Source organism: Rhinolophus sinicus, linkage group LG06 (assembly GCF_036562045.2).
Source record: "Rhinolophus sinicus isolate RSC01 linkage group LG06, ASM3656204v1, whole genome shotgun sequence".
In the NCBI taxonomy this organism is placed as follows: Eukaryota; Metazoa; Chordata; class Mammalia; order Chiroptera; family Rhinolophidae; genus Rhinolophus; species Rhinolophus sinicus.
The window spans coordinates 107698636-107707587 of NC_133756.1; positions in this window are offsets into that span (position 1 = coordinate 107698636).

The window sequence follows — 8952 nt, forward strand, 5'->3', positions numbered from 1 at the left end:
GGATGGAGTGAGTGAGATGGAGAGGGCTAGGATGATGCTCAGGTGTCTGGTGTGATGATTAATAGAGAGTAGCAGCAATCACTGAGTCAGGCAATACACTGGGAGGAGCAGGGTTATAATGCATCCTGTCTTGGAGTTGACATGACTGTGAAACCATATATAGTAACATGTCCAGTAAGCTGTGGATAATGGGGGGAGAGCTCAGGAAAGAAGCAAAGTTAGAATCTCAGCGGGAAACAGGTGGCCAACCCAAAATGTTTATTGAAACGAGGTTAATAAAAGAACTATTTACAAAGGTATGAACAGGGTTAGGCAACTAAGTAGGGATTGGCTGGGTCTGCAAGTGTTAGGAAGAAAGGGTTTACTGAATGGGTAAGAGCTGCAGCTGTAGGAGAGGGCCGTTGAGGTCTTTGGGAGCTAGGAAATGCCACATTCCCTTTCTTCAAAGCAGCCCACATGTCAGATGGGCTGCCTAGAACTATGGCAGTTGAATATATGAGATACACTTACTCAGGAGAACTTGTCCCTTGCATCAACCTAGGAAGACTGCCCGTTAACAACACTTTAGCCAAGTATCTTTGGATTGATAGAGCATTACATTTATAAGTAACACTGACACCTGGTTACATAATCCTAATTGCCTGATAACCAGTGCGATTAGGTAAAGTTATAAATCACTAAAATCAGAAAGGACTATAGCTAGCACCTACTAAAGTTTCTTATTACCACATCTCTGGATATACAGGTATCTAGGAACTAACACTGTGAAGGGGACACATGGAACTAGAGAATAAACTATAAAGCATTCATTTTATATTAAAACAAACACACATATATTATGGGTGTGGGGACAGAGTCCCAGAGAGCAGTTTCCAGGCTCTCGGTCTCACATGGAAAGGTGCTGGCTTGGTTATTAGATGGCTATCAGCTGTAATCAGATGGCCATCCACTGTGGCTGTGTGGCCATCAGCTGTTACCGGTTAGCCATTAGCCACTAATACAACTGCCGTGGCTACGCTAGGGGCTTGGTTGGTTGGCAGAGAAGCGGAGGGCGGATTGTGGCTAGCAAGTGGGGTTAGCAAGCCCAGATGGCGGATTGTGGCTCGTGTGGCTCCTACTTCCTGTGTCTTACTGGCTGCTAGTGAGACTGGGGTACAGGAAGAACCCTCGTTGGGATACTGGCAAATGTTCGCTTTTGTGTCTCGACCAGGCACCATCGAGAATATAGTGGTATGACTCCCCTATCTATGGCTCTGTTGTTGTTTCTTTTTGGCCTCACCATATCCTGCATTCTGGTGCAGGGAGTGGGACAAGAGACCCTGCATGACACATGGTGCAGCGAGCAGGGTATAGTGCCAGCCAAAACTCTCTGAAGGATGGTGGAGCAGTTTGTGCGTATGAACACTCAGTCTCAGCAAGGAGCGGTGCTGGGAGCCAGAAATGCGATCTGCCTGGGAGAAACGTTACTACTCGATGAATTGTTGGTCCTCTCAAGCCTCAAGATGGCATGCCACTCTATTGGCCATTGCAGGCATCGCCTGCTTTTTGGTGGTCTCGGATACCTGGCACGGCAAGCAAGATTCCGGCCAGGTAAGAATGATGTCTGACTCTGAGCGGGAGATTGTGTGGCCTCCACACAGTGTATAGTTCCCAGTAGCCACTGTTCTCATGAGCTGGACCCCTGTGGAGGGGTGGGAGTACATGGATGGTTATCCAGCCAGCATGGGCCAGAGAGAGCGGGGATTGTGGCGACTATTGTGGGCTGGGGGGTGCTTGCTGGGGCGGCCCAGATGCAGCACTTGTAGTCCCAGGGGGAAATGCTTGCTGAGTCCTCAGTGGAGGATGCATGTGAGGTCAAAGTTATCCCTCACCCCCAGGTTGGGGAGGTCTTGGAGCCCTTGCCTTGCAGAGAGGGCACACATTGTGAGGCCAGCGCACAGCCCTGGCTAACGACTGTGGACTATGGGGAATTGCCTTCCATCCCTGATTTGAGGGACTGCTTGAGTGTTTGCTTGGGAATGTACCACCTCGTAGTGGAACTGACGAATGTTTGCTTCCTGTGTCTCACCCAGCCGTTGTCGAGAATATGTAAGCACCTTGGCTGTGAGCCACTGTTGGTCCAGCACGGTACCCTGAGAAGCCCTGGGTGTGACCAGGAAGTAGGTGGACATCAAGGGACACCCCCTGGGACATTACTTGAACTGAACTGGAACTTTTTCTCGTGAGCTGGATTCCTGACACAGGGCCCCTCGTGGAAGACGCTTGTTGCGTAAATTGTGAAGTGAGACACTGTATGGGTGGCGTGTGGGGACAGAGTCCCAGAGAGCAGTTTCCAGGCTCTTGGCCTCACGTGGAAAGGTGCTGGTTCAGTTAATAGATGGCCATCAGCTATAATCAGATGGCCATCCACTGTGGCTGGGTGGCCATCCGCTGTTACCAATTAGCCATAGCCACTAATATAACTGTCGTGGCTATGCTAGGGGCATGGGTGGTTGGCAAAGAGGCAGACGGTGGATTGTGGCTAGCAAGTGGGGTTAATAAGTGCAGATGGCGGATTGTGGATCGTGTTCATCCTACTTCCTGTGTCTTGCTGGCTGCTAGCGAGACTGGGGTACAGGAAGACCCTCATTGGGGTACTGGCAGATGTTTGCTCTTGTGTCTCGACCAGCCACCATCGAGAATATAGTGGTATGGCTCCCCTATCTATGGCTCCATTGTTGTCTCTTTTGGCCTTACCATATCCTGCGTTCTGGTGCAGGGAACAGGACAAGAGACCCTGCATGACAATGGAAGAGATTGCAAATAATTCCATGTGAATTTTAAAGATAAAACAGATTTGAAGCAATTTCATGTGTTCACGTTCCTCTTTCATGAGGAAAAATCTGAGAAGCGTTATTTCAGATTATCTCATTGGCCTTGATATTGAAGTCCACAAATCAAAATCTGTCATTTAAAGTTTGCATGACCTTGGGCAAATATTAAAATTCTTAGAGCCTTGTATTTCTCATTGGTCTCCTGATGATAATATGTAATTAAGTGAGGATTAAATGAAGTAATTTATGTTAAACACTGTCGGAACACAGACTCAGAGCAGTTTCCAGGCTCTCAGCCTCGCGTGGAAAGGTGCTGACTTGGGTAGTAGATGGCCATCAGCTGTAACCAGTTAGACATTAGCCACTAATACAACTGCCATGGCTACGCTAGGAGTTACTTGGTTGGCAGAGAGGTGGACGGCCGATTGTGCGTCGTATGGAGCCTGCTTCCTGTATCTCCAACCCAGCTGCCAGTCAGACTGTAGTGGTGTGAACCCCCTATCCATGGCTCCATTGGTGTGCCTTTTCGGCCTCACCATATCCTAGGTTCTTATGCGGGAAGCAGGGCCAGAGACCCCGCATGACCACACCTAGCATAATGCTTGGCAACACGGTGTCTAAATATGCACCCTTTTCCTTCTCAGCTCTTCTTCCCCTAGAGATAAAGTTACTGGGAGTGTTGCTGATTTGTCCAATGCCACAATCAGTTCATAAAAGAGTCAGAACCAGGAAAGGGAAAGATTGAGCATCTGCTATGGGTCTGTAACTGGACATGGAACATATGTAATGTCATTTAATCCATACAAAAGCCCTTGTGAATTTGGTTGGAATCCATTTCCTGGCTCCCATCCCAGCAGCTTTCTGCTGTGGCACACTGCTTCTCTTTGTTTGGATCCTCTGCTTGCTCAACATGCAATTACATTAGTTTCCAAGAAGCCCACTAAGACACTCACATTGAATTTGCTCTCTTGCTGTAGCCTCTCTCCTGCTTACTATGATGACAGGTGGCTGGAAAATGAAAACCCCATCCGGGGTTCTGGAGAGGCAGAACTGAGCAGCTGGCAGGCCAAGGTCAGGAAGACACCCAGATTCAAACGATTTTAGAAGACTGGAATCAGACATGAAAATCTTCCTTTCAGCTTCTTTCCTAAAGAGAATAACTTGAGATAGTCTCAAGTGGCTTTTTACTTTTTAAAAATAAAGAAGGTCATGTTTACGCAATCGCCAACTTGGGAAACGTTAGCAGCAAAGGAGTGAGACATGGTGTATAGCAGCATTTCCCAGCATTCTCCAGAGATGAATCTAACACACTCTGGCTCAGAAACGCTGGTCAAGGGTTTGTAGCCACCGTGAACATCATCCATCTGTGGGCAATATGCTATCAATCTGTTCTGCCAATAGATTGACAAGGCTGTATAAGATAGCATCTTTAATGTAAGGGAAATGGTCCTCTTTCAGGATTATTGCATTATACCTCTTCTTGCCTTACCAGGGGCCACTTTGATTGATTCATTTTAACTCTTACCAACACAGCCTTCTGCTGCTCAGAAAGGACGTGCAAAGTATCCAGAGAGATATACAGTGCTGAGAAATATGCAACTACCTGAGCAAGGCAAACAACTAAATATAAATTCACTTCGCCATGCATCTGGCCTCGACTAAAGTGATGAATTGTGTCTGGACAGACAGTGGGCAGAGAGGAAAAAAAGAGAAAGGAGAAAGCTTAGCAAGTTTTACATTTTTATTTTAGGGTTTCCATTGGATCAGGGTTCATGAATTTGAGCCAAAATTCTTGGCAAATGAAAGACATAGTTTGGCCCACATTTTTCAAAGAAAGAAGGATGGCTAGTTTTCTACAAAGCAATGGAATTAAAATGTCCTCAGCTCTGTTTACTAACACTTCCCAGCTCCACTTACTAATGTGAGGGTGAAATTTGGTAGATCAATAATAGAATTAAACTTAGCTAGCTTGCAGTCTAATTCATGCTGATGTTCAGCTGTCTTCTCTTCTTTTCTCCTCCCACTATTAACTAAAGAACTCTGTTCCCTTTTTTAAGACTACCCATACCTCGTTAATTAACAAACATCCTAACCTTGAAAAGAGTAGCTTTTTTAATCCTCAGGTGCCAGAACTCCCAGCCCAAGATCACAACTCCCTAGCAGTTTTTCTCAACTCCTAGCAGTTTTTATCAGATGGCTATGGATAATGAGATTTAAGATAACATTGAGGCAGACCTGAGGCCTCAGAAGACCCCAGGGCACAACTATTAGCCCTGAGGCCTGCTTTCCTTTGCTCTTTCCCATTTACCTGCCTATAAAACCTCTTAATCATTTTGGCTCAGAGAAGGTGGTTTTTTAGACATGAGTCTGCCATCTTCCCTAGATGCAGGCATCTAGAATAAAGCACGCTTCTCCTCACCAACCCTCACCACTCTAGTTTTTTTGGACAGTTCAGGTGGCAAGCGGCACCCAACCTGAGTTCGGTAACACTAACAGTCTCAGAATTCTTATCAGTAAGACATTCTCCTTTGCAGGATTAATTATGGCTAAAGCAAAAGATGTGATCACCACCAATTTTGAATTGTGAAGTATTATTAATTTTAATAATAGGTTTCATCCTAAATAAGTTTTGCATTAGCTTTGATGGGAACATGATCAAATAGCTAGTATGCTAAAATGCTAAAACTTGTACTAGATCTTCTAACTTCTGGTCCTGATGTAAGGGCTACCTCCACAGTACCCTGTCACTTTCTCTTTTTAATTGAACTCTGCTTTCTCTCAGCAATTTGCAAACGAAGGTACCACTTCCAGGTCACAAGTATGCAGGGCTAAGTGTGTCTGTTTCTTAGAGAAGCACGGTCATGCAGCTCATCATTTCTCTCACCTTTCCCCTTGGGCCTGTATCTCCTGAGAATGGCATTAGCTGTCAGCTGCTTTGGTTACGTAGGTTGGAGTATGAGAAAACAGCGTGAAAGCAGTACATTTACCTGAATAGGTACTGGATAAACAGCAAATGAAGAGGGAAACAGACAGACTGTGACCTGCATTTGGGTCCAGCAGACCTGGGTTAAAATTTGAGTCCCATGGCCAAGTAACTGTGAAATCGTAGGTCAAATACTTTAATTTCTCTGAGCCACAATTTTATTTTCTATAAAACAGAGATGATAATAGCTCCAAGTCAACCTCAAGGTTGTTTTGATGATAAAACAATGTACAAATACTCTTTAATTATAAAGAACTATAAAATGATTAACTGTTAGCTGTTATACTAGGCATTAAAATACTAAAATATTTTTTGCTCATTCTGCTATTAACTCCATTCCTGTAATTAGTCAAAAATTGTACCCTTGACTCCTCTCTCTCCTTTCCTCTGTCATACCTTCATAGCTCTTGTTTTTATCTACATTCAAAATATATAAAGAATCAGAACACTTCACACCTATATCTACTTCCACCTGTTTCAAGATACAATCACCTCTTTCTGGATTTCAGTAGTAATCTTCGAAAAGGTCTCTGCTGCCACCTTTGCCTCCCCTCCCCTCACCTCCAGGTATTTTCAACATAATGGCCAGAGTCATTACTTTAAAATATAAGTCAGATCATGATACTCCTTAGCTTAAAACCTTCCAAGACCTTCCACTATTACTACTAAGAACAAAAGCTGAAATTCTTACAGTAGCCTTCAAGGTGTTTTTATTTCTTTAAGGATGTCTTGCTAATGAATCAGAGCATATATGTCAGCTCAGTTCTTAGTATCTGAACATTATTTGAGAGAAAACGAAACCATTCATGTCCAGCTTTAACCTCCCACAGGGCTTGGCCTGATCTCAAGCCAGTTCCCTAGTCGTTAGTATTATTCTTTTGTTAGTTAATAAGACGTGGCTTTGGCTCAGGCTCCCAAAGCACTAGAAACCAACCTTTCCACATACACTGCATCAGGAACCCACATGGAAGCCTCTAAAACTCAGAGGAATCACCCTACAGTCAAGTCAGGGAAGGAACAGGCTTGGCTCTGGTCTAAGCCCAAGTGAGACCAGACTACAACGTCAGGCTTCCACATCTGTGTGCGTGATGCTCCATGTGCCTGGGGTGCTATTTCTCATGTGTCATCTGTGAAAACCCCACCCATTAGTCAAGGCTGAACTTAGATGCAACTGCCTTCCTGGACCGCTGCCTGATCCAGCCAGTCAAGAGTCAGTCCATCCTCTGCCCCACCAACATTTCTCTTTCTCGTTTAACCTGTAAAGCTTTTTCTGCCTTTTAATCCACTGACTATGTCTGCTAAACACTAATAAATTGTCTCTTCCTTGTAAAAGTGGCTCATTATAACACTAATTCTCAAGGCAAGTGGGAAGAATTTCCTTCAAAGTTTTGGAGAGGGGATTAAAGAGGGATGGGAGAAGACAACACTTTCCTGCTGGAAGGGACCTGTGATCTCCCTTCTCCACCTCCTTCTTCCTATCTCTCACTTCAATGTATTAACTGTATTAATGTATTGAAAGTTGTAGACTAGACCAGTGATTCCCTAAAGCAAGTCAGGGAGAGCTGTTCAGCAGAATCATCTGGAGGAAATTTTAAATACATGATTCCTGAGCTAATTCTATGGAAGTCCCTAGAACTTCAGTTTAAGTAGATCTGGGCCAGCACCTAGGGATAACCTTCAGCATCAAGTGGTCATAGCAATAACTGGCTTAGAGCCTAATTTTAATAAGCTTTTAATAGAGGATGGTGACTATAGATGATAGAGGGAAAAATAAATGAAAAGGTAAAAGCAGATGTAGAAAGTCATCAGTATGACCTCAGCATGGCACCAGAGAGAAGGTGACCTAGCTAGAGGAAGTGGTTTTCCAATTAAGGCTCATTGTATTTTCCGTGTCTTGCTATTATATTCACTAAGAACTCTCAAATAAAAATTTGGTTGAGGCTTAGTTCACAGGGAATGAATATGTGGGCCAAAGATTAAGGTGTCCTTTTCTTTGGAAGTTACACATCTCATTAATAAGTTGACATCCTAGTAACTATACATTAGTCTATGTGGGCTTATTTACTGTGACTCTGTTCTGAGGGACACAGTTGTTACCGTTATGTCAACAAAATCAGGTTTCTGAATCTGCAAACCTCCGAGCCTCGGAGCCTTGGATCAAGCAGAGATTCACCCCCTTAAAAACCCAATGCATTAGTAGCTGGTGGAAACCCCTGAATGTCCCACTACCTTTTACTCATTAATATCATTAATACATGAGAAGTGAAGAATAGGTAAGATCTGGAAACCTAGAGATACGTCTTGACTCTGACTGATTGGCTTTGTAATGTTGATCAATAGTACCACTGACATGCTGTGTTCTATGTCCCCAGGCATTGTCCTTCATATCTTATGTACATTATTTGTTTAATTAACCCACTCACCCTGCAAAAGAGTTATTTTGTGGCAGGTATTACTAAATTCTGACACATTTGCAATTCTTGTTGGCCTCAGAAAGGTCCATAATGCATAGAATGTATACAAAATGACTGGAGTTCTCGCAGCTGTCTTGGACTCTAGGGTGACTTTAAGGAAGCAATCCACTTACTAAGAATGCAGAATAGAGACAGTCTGCATTCCTGAGGACACTAGATAACACTGTACATTCCCTGGATGGTCTTCCTCTGTAATTCTTTTACGTAAAAAATAAATAAACCACTGTAATTTTCAGTTTTCTTTATATGTTGCAAATATAATCCAAAGTGCTACAGAAATGAATTCTCATTTTAGATTGAGGAAACTAGGTACAGAGAGGTTAAGTAATTCACCTGAGATCACACAGCTATTGAGTACTGAGCAGAAATTCTTCACCTGGCAATGCGACTCTAAGGTCAAAGGTCTATGCTACATGACCTCCAAAAAAAAGATATTTTACTTTTATGTTTGGTATAGATGAAGCAAACAAGTATTTATTGATTTTTTTTTTTTTTTTTTTTTTTTATGTGCCGGGCACTGTGCTAGTATTATCACATATATTTTTTTGTTTATCTTTTAAGCTTGGGTTTCTCTATGTCTAAAAATTAGGGGATTTAAGTAAATGATCTCTTCTTTTCATCTCTATAAACCAAAACCAAAGACCTTTTCCTACAGTCTAGCAGGGAACACTTGCCTATCTAT